The following is a 7,581-nucleotide window of genomic DNA, read 5'->3' as shown; positions in this document are numbered from 1 at the left end:
ATCAATAAATACCCATTTTCACCAAATCTCGTATCAATTTCGCACTTTTATTTCCTTTATCTTACCTGCCTTTAATTTACTTGCATTAGCTTAAATAAAATTAACTTATCTATAAAAGTTTTCATAATGGCGCTAGAGACCCAAGATGGACTTTTTCAATCTTTGCATCTCTCGCTAATCGTTTGGTTTAGATTTCAAGTTATGGCACACAAATCCATAAACTTAACCATTTTACTTGAAAATTGGCATATTCGTAAAATATCGCTAACACTTTCCTAGCCACTTAACCGAGAAGATTCGCCTGTATACACTACGACGATTAAGTTAGTAAAGGGTGTATAGAGAGAGAGAGAGAGATAGTCCAAGTGGTTAGAGTTGAAGTTACCTTAGTGGGGTTATGGTGGACGTATTTATAGGTTTTCCTTTTGGTTAGGGCTGGTCCGGGTCCTCGGGGCCTCCACATACACGTCCTTCTCTAAAGGTAGAAGCACTTGTCCGAGCCCACTGCGTGTCCCACGTCGAGGATCGAGATTGATGGCACAAGTTGCTTCATCAAATATTATTTATAAAATTAAAATCACTAAAATTTTAAAACTTAGTATATTGAGTTAAATTTTAAAAATAATTATTAATAAAAACTAAAAAATAAATTATTAATAAATACTAAATAAATATTAATTAGAATATTGAAATAATTATTATATATTTAGCTAGTTTAAATTGATGGCCATTAGTAAACGATTGACGACAAAGGTCACTGGCAACCGTTGTTAGTAAACCACGCATTCAAATGATGTCTTCGTGATGATTGTCACTGTAAACAATTATGCCAAATCTCATCCGGACTTTTGAAAGACTCTAATTATACAAAAGAGAAATAATAATTTGAATTTTAAAAATAAATATTTAAAAATAATTTCTTAACAAAAAATTAAATAAAAATACTCAAATACACAACCAATACCAAATCTCTTCTTATTTAATTTCAATGATGAATTTAGACCATTGATTTGTATTGATCTTGTGGTGCACATTAACCCTATCATTAACTACTACTATATATATTCATCATATACTAAAACCTAACTCTAACACAAATTAGTCAGGTCTCTTCTCCTCTTCCATCTATTCCACACATTAGTGACTTCTCTTCCCATGTTCCATCTCTTCCACACAGTACCCTAAACTAAAAAGAAAACATGAGAGCCTAATTAATCTTCTAGTCGCCACCCAAGAGGATGCGGTCGGCCTCCCTTCCTCCTTTGCCCGAATCCAAGAGGTATGGGTGGTGATCTGCGTCACTTTGGCCGAGATCATTGTAACAAAGGAGACCAGTAGGAGGAGGAAGAATAACCAATCCCTTCACTAATTGTCTAATTAACTAATTAATTAATAGTTGAGATATCTTCAAAAGCTGGAGGTGTTAAGGAAGAGATATTTGCTCTTGAAATTTCAGGTAAGTTTATGCAGTACAAACGTTTTCTTTTGTTGAAGTATTCCAATGGCTTAGAAAGAAAAAAAGCTCAACTGTTCTTAAATCCTATGCTTCACTTGTAACGGTTGAGTTTTGACTTGTTCTGAAGACTTTCTTGTTTGTACAGGCGTTGGAAGAAGCAATTGAGAGAAACAGTTGCTGGTAACGCTAGTTCAGGTAAATGTTGAAAACATTTCAATTAAACCTAGTTGTTGATGTAACAATCTATTAAATGAAATAGAATCTTATTTATGTACAAAAACCCTAACACATAAAATTTGATTACAAAAACCCTAACCTCCAAATCTCATATATGGCAGCAGCTCTCCACTAACATTGTTTCTTTTATTCCTACAACATCAAAAATCTAGAAACACTAAAAATTCTCTCTAATCTCTGTGTAGGTATCATATTGAGACTAAAGTAGACTAGAAGAAATGCAAATCCCTTGAAGCTGTTAAACCTAATTGATAAGGTCTATCTATTATTTTCGTTGTGTCTCCTCTTTTTCTGTGGGTTTGATTCTTTTTTTTCTTCTTGTTTGTTGGTGTAGTGAGACAGGGAAGGTAAACTTTTTTTTTTTTTTTATTTAATTTAACAGATCTGAATAGATCTCAACAAACCTAGAAAGAATAGGGAAAACCTGAATAATAGATGATTCCAGATATAGCTTACAACTTTTGAAGCATTCAAGCAACTTGTTGTTTGCACGTAGCTATGTGTCTTTTTTCATATTCACAGTTTTGGTTCAAACACCAACATTTTTCTCTTTTCTTTTTGTACCAAATTGAGTTCATTACTTTTCCATATTAAGTACATGTTGCAGATATTATCTCTTTTGTGTTTTCTTTGGCTTAAGGTTTTGTTCCACATGATTTTGAGATGCAACACAATTTCTAAAACTATTCTGTTAAGCATAATGACAAAATTCAAATAGTTTCCGTGCATCTGCTAGGTCCATTATTTGTTCGTTGCAAGATATTTGTATCTGAAATTTATCATGTTAAGTTAAATCGAAGACCATCTAAATAGAGAGATTTCATCTTTGATCCTATGTACAACTACGAAGGTGTATAGAGTTGTGCTCCAAATCACCGTCAATGGATTACAAAAAATCTTTTAAATTCTTATTGCTAAATTCATCATTTTCCATAATTAGTAGGAAATTTTGATTGAGAATGTAAAAGAGCAAAACTATGATTTTAACTTTGTTAATTTTGTCCACGAAAAACAATGGTGAAAAAACGGGAAGAAAATTCGTATCAAGATGTGAGTGCATCAGCACATATTCTAGGCACTGAGAATAACAAAAAAGGATATTCTAACAATGATTGCAGAACATCGCCGGCGAAAACCATCCTTGACGCCGAGGACGGTAAGAGGTCGAGTCTGAACTTCTTACTCATTTAATGGTTGTTTGGGTCAGTCATGGCGAAAACCATGTATACCTCATCTATTAATGCTCCTTTCCTATCTGGATGAGAAGGTTGTGGATGCTGGTGCTGGTTCGCTTAGAATGGTCTATCAGTCAAAACTAACGCCAAAATATGAATTCCTCCAAGATAAAAAGATGGATTTCCTTCTTTCATTATTGAATAGCGAGAGTGAAAATGTCACTGTTCTTGGTGCAAGTATAATCACACACTCTAGTGGTACAATTATGGAGCAGAAGGCACTGTGTGATGCTGGGGTCGTCAAGATGCTTCTTTGCCTCCTTGAAGGTTCTCTGATAAAGAGGGATGCTAGTTTGGAGTCTCTGGCTGTAGTATTCAGGGACAATCCGGAAGTCATTCCAAAGATTATTGGGCCAGAAAGTGGAAGAACATTGAGTTCTATGATTGGATTGGCAAAAGATAGGTGTATCCGGACTCCATTACTTGCCTGCATTTGTCTGATTGTCATCAGGAATGATATGCCCTGTTATCTGTAATATATAGGAATGAAAACCAAGTTGGTGCATCTCTTGCTTGAGCTTCTTGATGATCCTGGTCAAGTGGAAGATGAAGCTCTTTGTTTTTTCTAGATTAATTACTGAAAAAGGAGGATATACAGAAATTAGCTTTTGAGGCAAATGCTCTTGATAAGTGTCGTAGAACCCATTGAACTAAAAGCTGGAGCTGATAGTTAAGGTTCAATCGTAGATCTTGTATTCAACACAGGTCTATCCCACCATTTGTTTTTAATTCCACAAATTAATGAGGTTGTCACGACTCCAACCCTCAACCATTTGGTCCTAAAGCTCTGATACCATGTCGTGGAACCGATTGAACTAAAAGCTCTAGCTGATAGATAAGGAGCAATTGTAGATCTTATATTAATTCCTGACACTAAGTTTTGATGTCACATGCAAAATCGTCAATTACATCCTAAGCGTTTCCAAGGTATCTTGCTGGTATTGGCTAATATGTGCTCAGAGTAGAGAGCTGCAGATCTAGATTACTGGAAAAGGAGGCATTGAAGTTGGTAACTAATGCACTGACTCATGATAGTGCTGATGTACGGGTTGCAGCTTGTATTTGCATAAGAAGTGTCACTAGGTCGATCAAGAACTTGTGTGCAGGATATTTTATGAACGAAATGTTTGTTGCTCCCTCTTGGTTCAGCTTTTACATGACCCTTCATTATGTGTCCAGTTGCAGCTCCTCGTGCTATTAGTAAGACAATCTCCAAAAGATAATTAATGCACTCTTTAAATAATATAAATAATAGACTCTTAGTGATTTAAGAGTTACTAAGACATATCATCTCCAATAATACTCCTTATATTCACTCCTTAATTATTATTTTGTCATTAAAATTATTAATTGTTGTTATATTTATCATATTGTAAAGAGAGATACTCTAAATAATAAATTATTAATAAAAAATGAATTAAGAGGCATTAAGAGGTGGGGAGGAAGTCTCTCTATTAATAGAGATGATAAAGAGGCTCTTAGTGTTTTGAGGAGCCACTAAAAGGGTGTTGGAGCTGATTTTTCATTTTTCCTCTTCAAATTAACTTAAGAGTGTGTTGGAGATGCACTAACATATTAGTTGATTTTACAACACAAAAGTCATCTTTTGTACAGTATGGAGGCCTAAAACTGCTTCTACAGTTATCAAAGTCAATGGATTCAACTGTCAGGTTAAATGCAACACGGACATTGAAGAACATGGTGTTTATGGCTGATAATAAGTCCAAAGAAGGGGTTTTTATGGAGCTAACCATGATCCTTCTGTTCAAGTGCAAGCTCTGGCTCTTGTTAGGAATCTTGTTGATGGATGGATAAGCTCTGTTGAATATGTGTTTACTGAAAATGGCATCATATTAGATGCTGTTGGAAGGCAATTAGAGAAAGCTTTAAGAGATGAAATTGCAAAGGGAATGTATGTACTTGGCAATGTGGCTAGTGGAAATGAGTTTCAAGGAAGCAGTCATGCACCAATTTTTTCCTCAAGTGGATAGTGAAACCAAATCTTTCATAATCAATTTTTTGCGGAGTACTGATAGTCAATTGCGTACAGCTGCTGTTTGGGCCGTAGTGAATCTCACATTTTCCTCAAGTCCTGGTAAATTTAATCGGTTTCGTAAACTAATGAGTGCTGGCATTATTTGTCACATAATGAACATGGTATCAGAGCCATGATTTAATGTTGGGGCTCCCGCTGAGATTAAGATCACTCACCAAATAAATTGGACATGAATGGGGTGTGTTAAACATTCCACATTAATAAATGAGGAATCTGTATGGGTCCATTATGTTCCAATCACCAAAAACAAGAAACAAATTAATGTAAACTAAAACCACCAGGAGATATGAAAAACGGAATTGAAAGCTAAATATAAAAGGAGAAATTGAGAAAGTACGAGGAAAATGGACAGAAATTCACGGAAAGTTTAAGCTTAAAAATGAAAAAGGACTAACAATAAAATCAATTAATAATTAGTGTGCACCATTGTTTTCATGGAACAAAACTTGTTGCAAGTTCTCCAATTATTAGTTGTTAATTATAAGCTTGAACTTTTAGTTAAATTGGTTCCATGACATGGTAGAAGAGCCGCTTTGGACTAAACGATCGAGGGTTGAGTTCTAGCAACCTCATTAATTTGAGGAATTAAAACACATGGCCAAATGAGCTTGTGTTGTGCACACTTCAAACCCAATGGACATTTGCTTGTGGAGGTGGGTCAAATATTAGTATAAGATCTATGATTGGACATTTTCGAGTCTCAGTTTCATTTTCTATTCCGTTACGGATTTCTAGATATATTGTTTTAGAAATAACATTTCTTGGTGTGCTTTAACTTAAATTTTCGTTTCCCTACAACATAGTTCAAGAGCAAATGAAATAATTTCTATATTACTTAAATATGCAATCTATTTAAGACAAATTCACAAAATATATTAACGCGAAGAATCCAAGACATGAGTTGCTCAGATACCATCAATAGAAGCTGAAGTTTTATCATTTATAATAAAGTATATGAAAATATTTGGTTGTCGTGCAGATAGGAATGCAAGTGGGTCTGGATTGTCCGTCCCCGTCGGTGACCTGTCCCAGCGGGGATAGGGAATCACCGATAATATGGACGAGGATGTGGATAATTTTATCCCCCATAACCGGGATAGGGCGGGGATGGGGAATTATATTTTTGCTCCGTGGCCCTTTAATCTCCCATGGGGAATCCCCGACAGATCCCCAATTATTCCCTATTACAATTAAAATTATATTTTAAATATTATAATTTATGAAATTTAATTTCAAATAAAAAATTAAATGTGATAAATAATATATTAGTCAAAAACTAATGAATATTTTTTCTAACTTAAACTAACTAAAGGCATAGTAGCTATGCTATTCTTTGGAACAAAAACTAGAAGTAGAAAGATGAATAGAAAAGAAATATATACTGATTTTTAAAAAATAAAAATAAATGGTAATTACACACAGGGATGAGATGTGGAATACGGAAAGAGTGTTTTTAAACAGGGGCAGTGATTCCCTATGGGAAGGGGATGGAGGAAAAAAATGTCCCCGTCTAACTTACGGGGTTGGAGAGGGGGAATGCCCGACTAGTCAGGAATGGGGATGGAAAATGCATTCCCCCATCTGGTCCCGTTTACATCCCTATGTGCAGATAATAAAACAGCTGAAGAAAGAAGCAATCAAATGGTACGAAGAAGAAAATGGTGAGAGAATGTTAATAAAGGTAGATGTTGTTGATCCAAAACCGTTGAGTTTCTCACAGAAGGATCACGTAGATAAAGGGGTTAAATCTGGCAATATGGAATAGCTGTCCAAATAGGAAAACAACTCCATCACACAATCAGTCCTACAACAAAAGAAAGCATTCTCACAAAACAGTAGTTTCGGCTGTGCATCTTGACACATAAGAATCTCCAAATTCATCTATGGCTCGTGCTAAAGTTCTCCCTGAAAGCAAGCAAAGCCAGATCCGACAATGCAACTTGTTTGTGTTTGTGTTTGGTTTTTGACTTTTTTTTTTGTTTTGAACTCACAGATTTGTTGGAAGAATTTACTGTAATACCACTTTGTTTTATATTTAAAAGATTAAAGAAATAAGACAAATAATTATAATATACATAGATATTTGAAAAACATCTGTATTTTTTATATGTAAGGGAAAAACTACAATTTATTTAGAGTAGTATGCAATTATTAATATGGCTAAAATACAATTTGTTGAAAAAAAATTTGTCTATAAAAGAGTATAAAATATCTGCCTAAAAATCAGCAAAAAAAAAAAAATCACAAAAATCAGATGGAGCAAAGGTGTTCTTTTTCAACCATTTAATTTCCAATTTTAAAATTCAAATAGCCTCAATCCAATTGAGCAATGGTGTACTTTGGAACATCTGTATCAATAAAATTTAAGGGTGTTGGAAAATGAATGAGATGATTTTATAACAACACAATTTGATGTGCAAAGTATATTTATTATTAATCTGATACTTAGTTAAATATAGCAGAAACACAGTTACAGAATAACTGTGCAATAACTACTTCCTACAAATCAGTGATTTAATAACCACTGCAACCGACTAAAATCATACAGATAAAAAATACACGATAAGATAGCAGTTACTAAAACATAAATATTTGTG

General features: G+C 34.3%; 1 long non-coding RNA gene and 1 pseudogene across 1 annotated transcript; both read left to right on the top strand.

The window, feature by feature from the left end:
* The first annotated feature begins 1,118 nt into the window (after positions 1 to 1,118).
* On the top strand, positions 1,119 to 2,277 carry LOC136221837 (uncharacterized). The gene is made up of 3 exons (XR_010685334.1): positions 1,119 to 1,456; positions 1,602 to 1,651; positions 1,879 to 2,277. It is a non-coding gene; the product is annotated as an uncharacterized lncRNA (long non-coding RNA).
* A 524-nt stretch (positions 2,278 to 2,801) lies between these two features.
* LOC136222538 (uncharacterized) lies at positions 2,802 to 5,100 on the top strand (annotated as a pseudogene).
* The last annotated feature ends 2,481 nt before the right edge of the window (positions 5,101 to 7,581 follow it).

The sequence above is a fragment of the Euphorbia lathyris genome, chromosome 3, assembly GCF_963576675.1.
Source record: "Euphorbia lathyris chromosome 3, ddEupLath1.1, whole genome shotgun sequence".
NCBI lineage: Eukaryota > Viridiplantae > Streptophyta > Magnoliopsida > Malpighiales > Euphorbiaceae > Euphorbia > Euphorbia lathyris.
The sequence above is the reverse complement of the archived record's forward strand: the minus strand, read 5'-3'. Positions and strand labels throughout refer to the sequence as shown.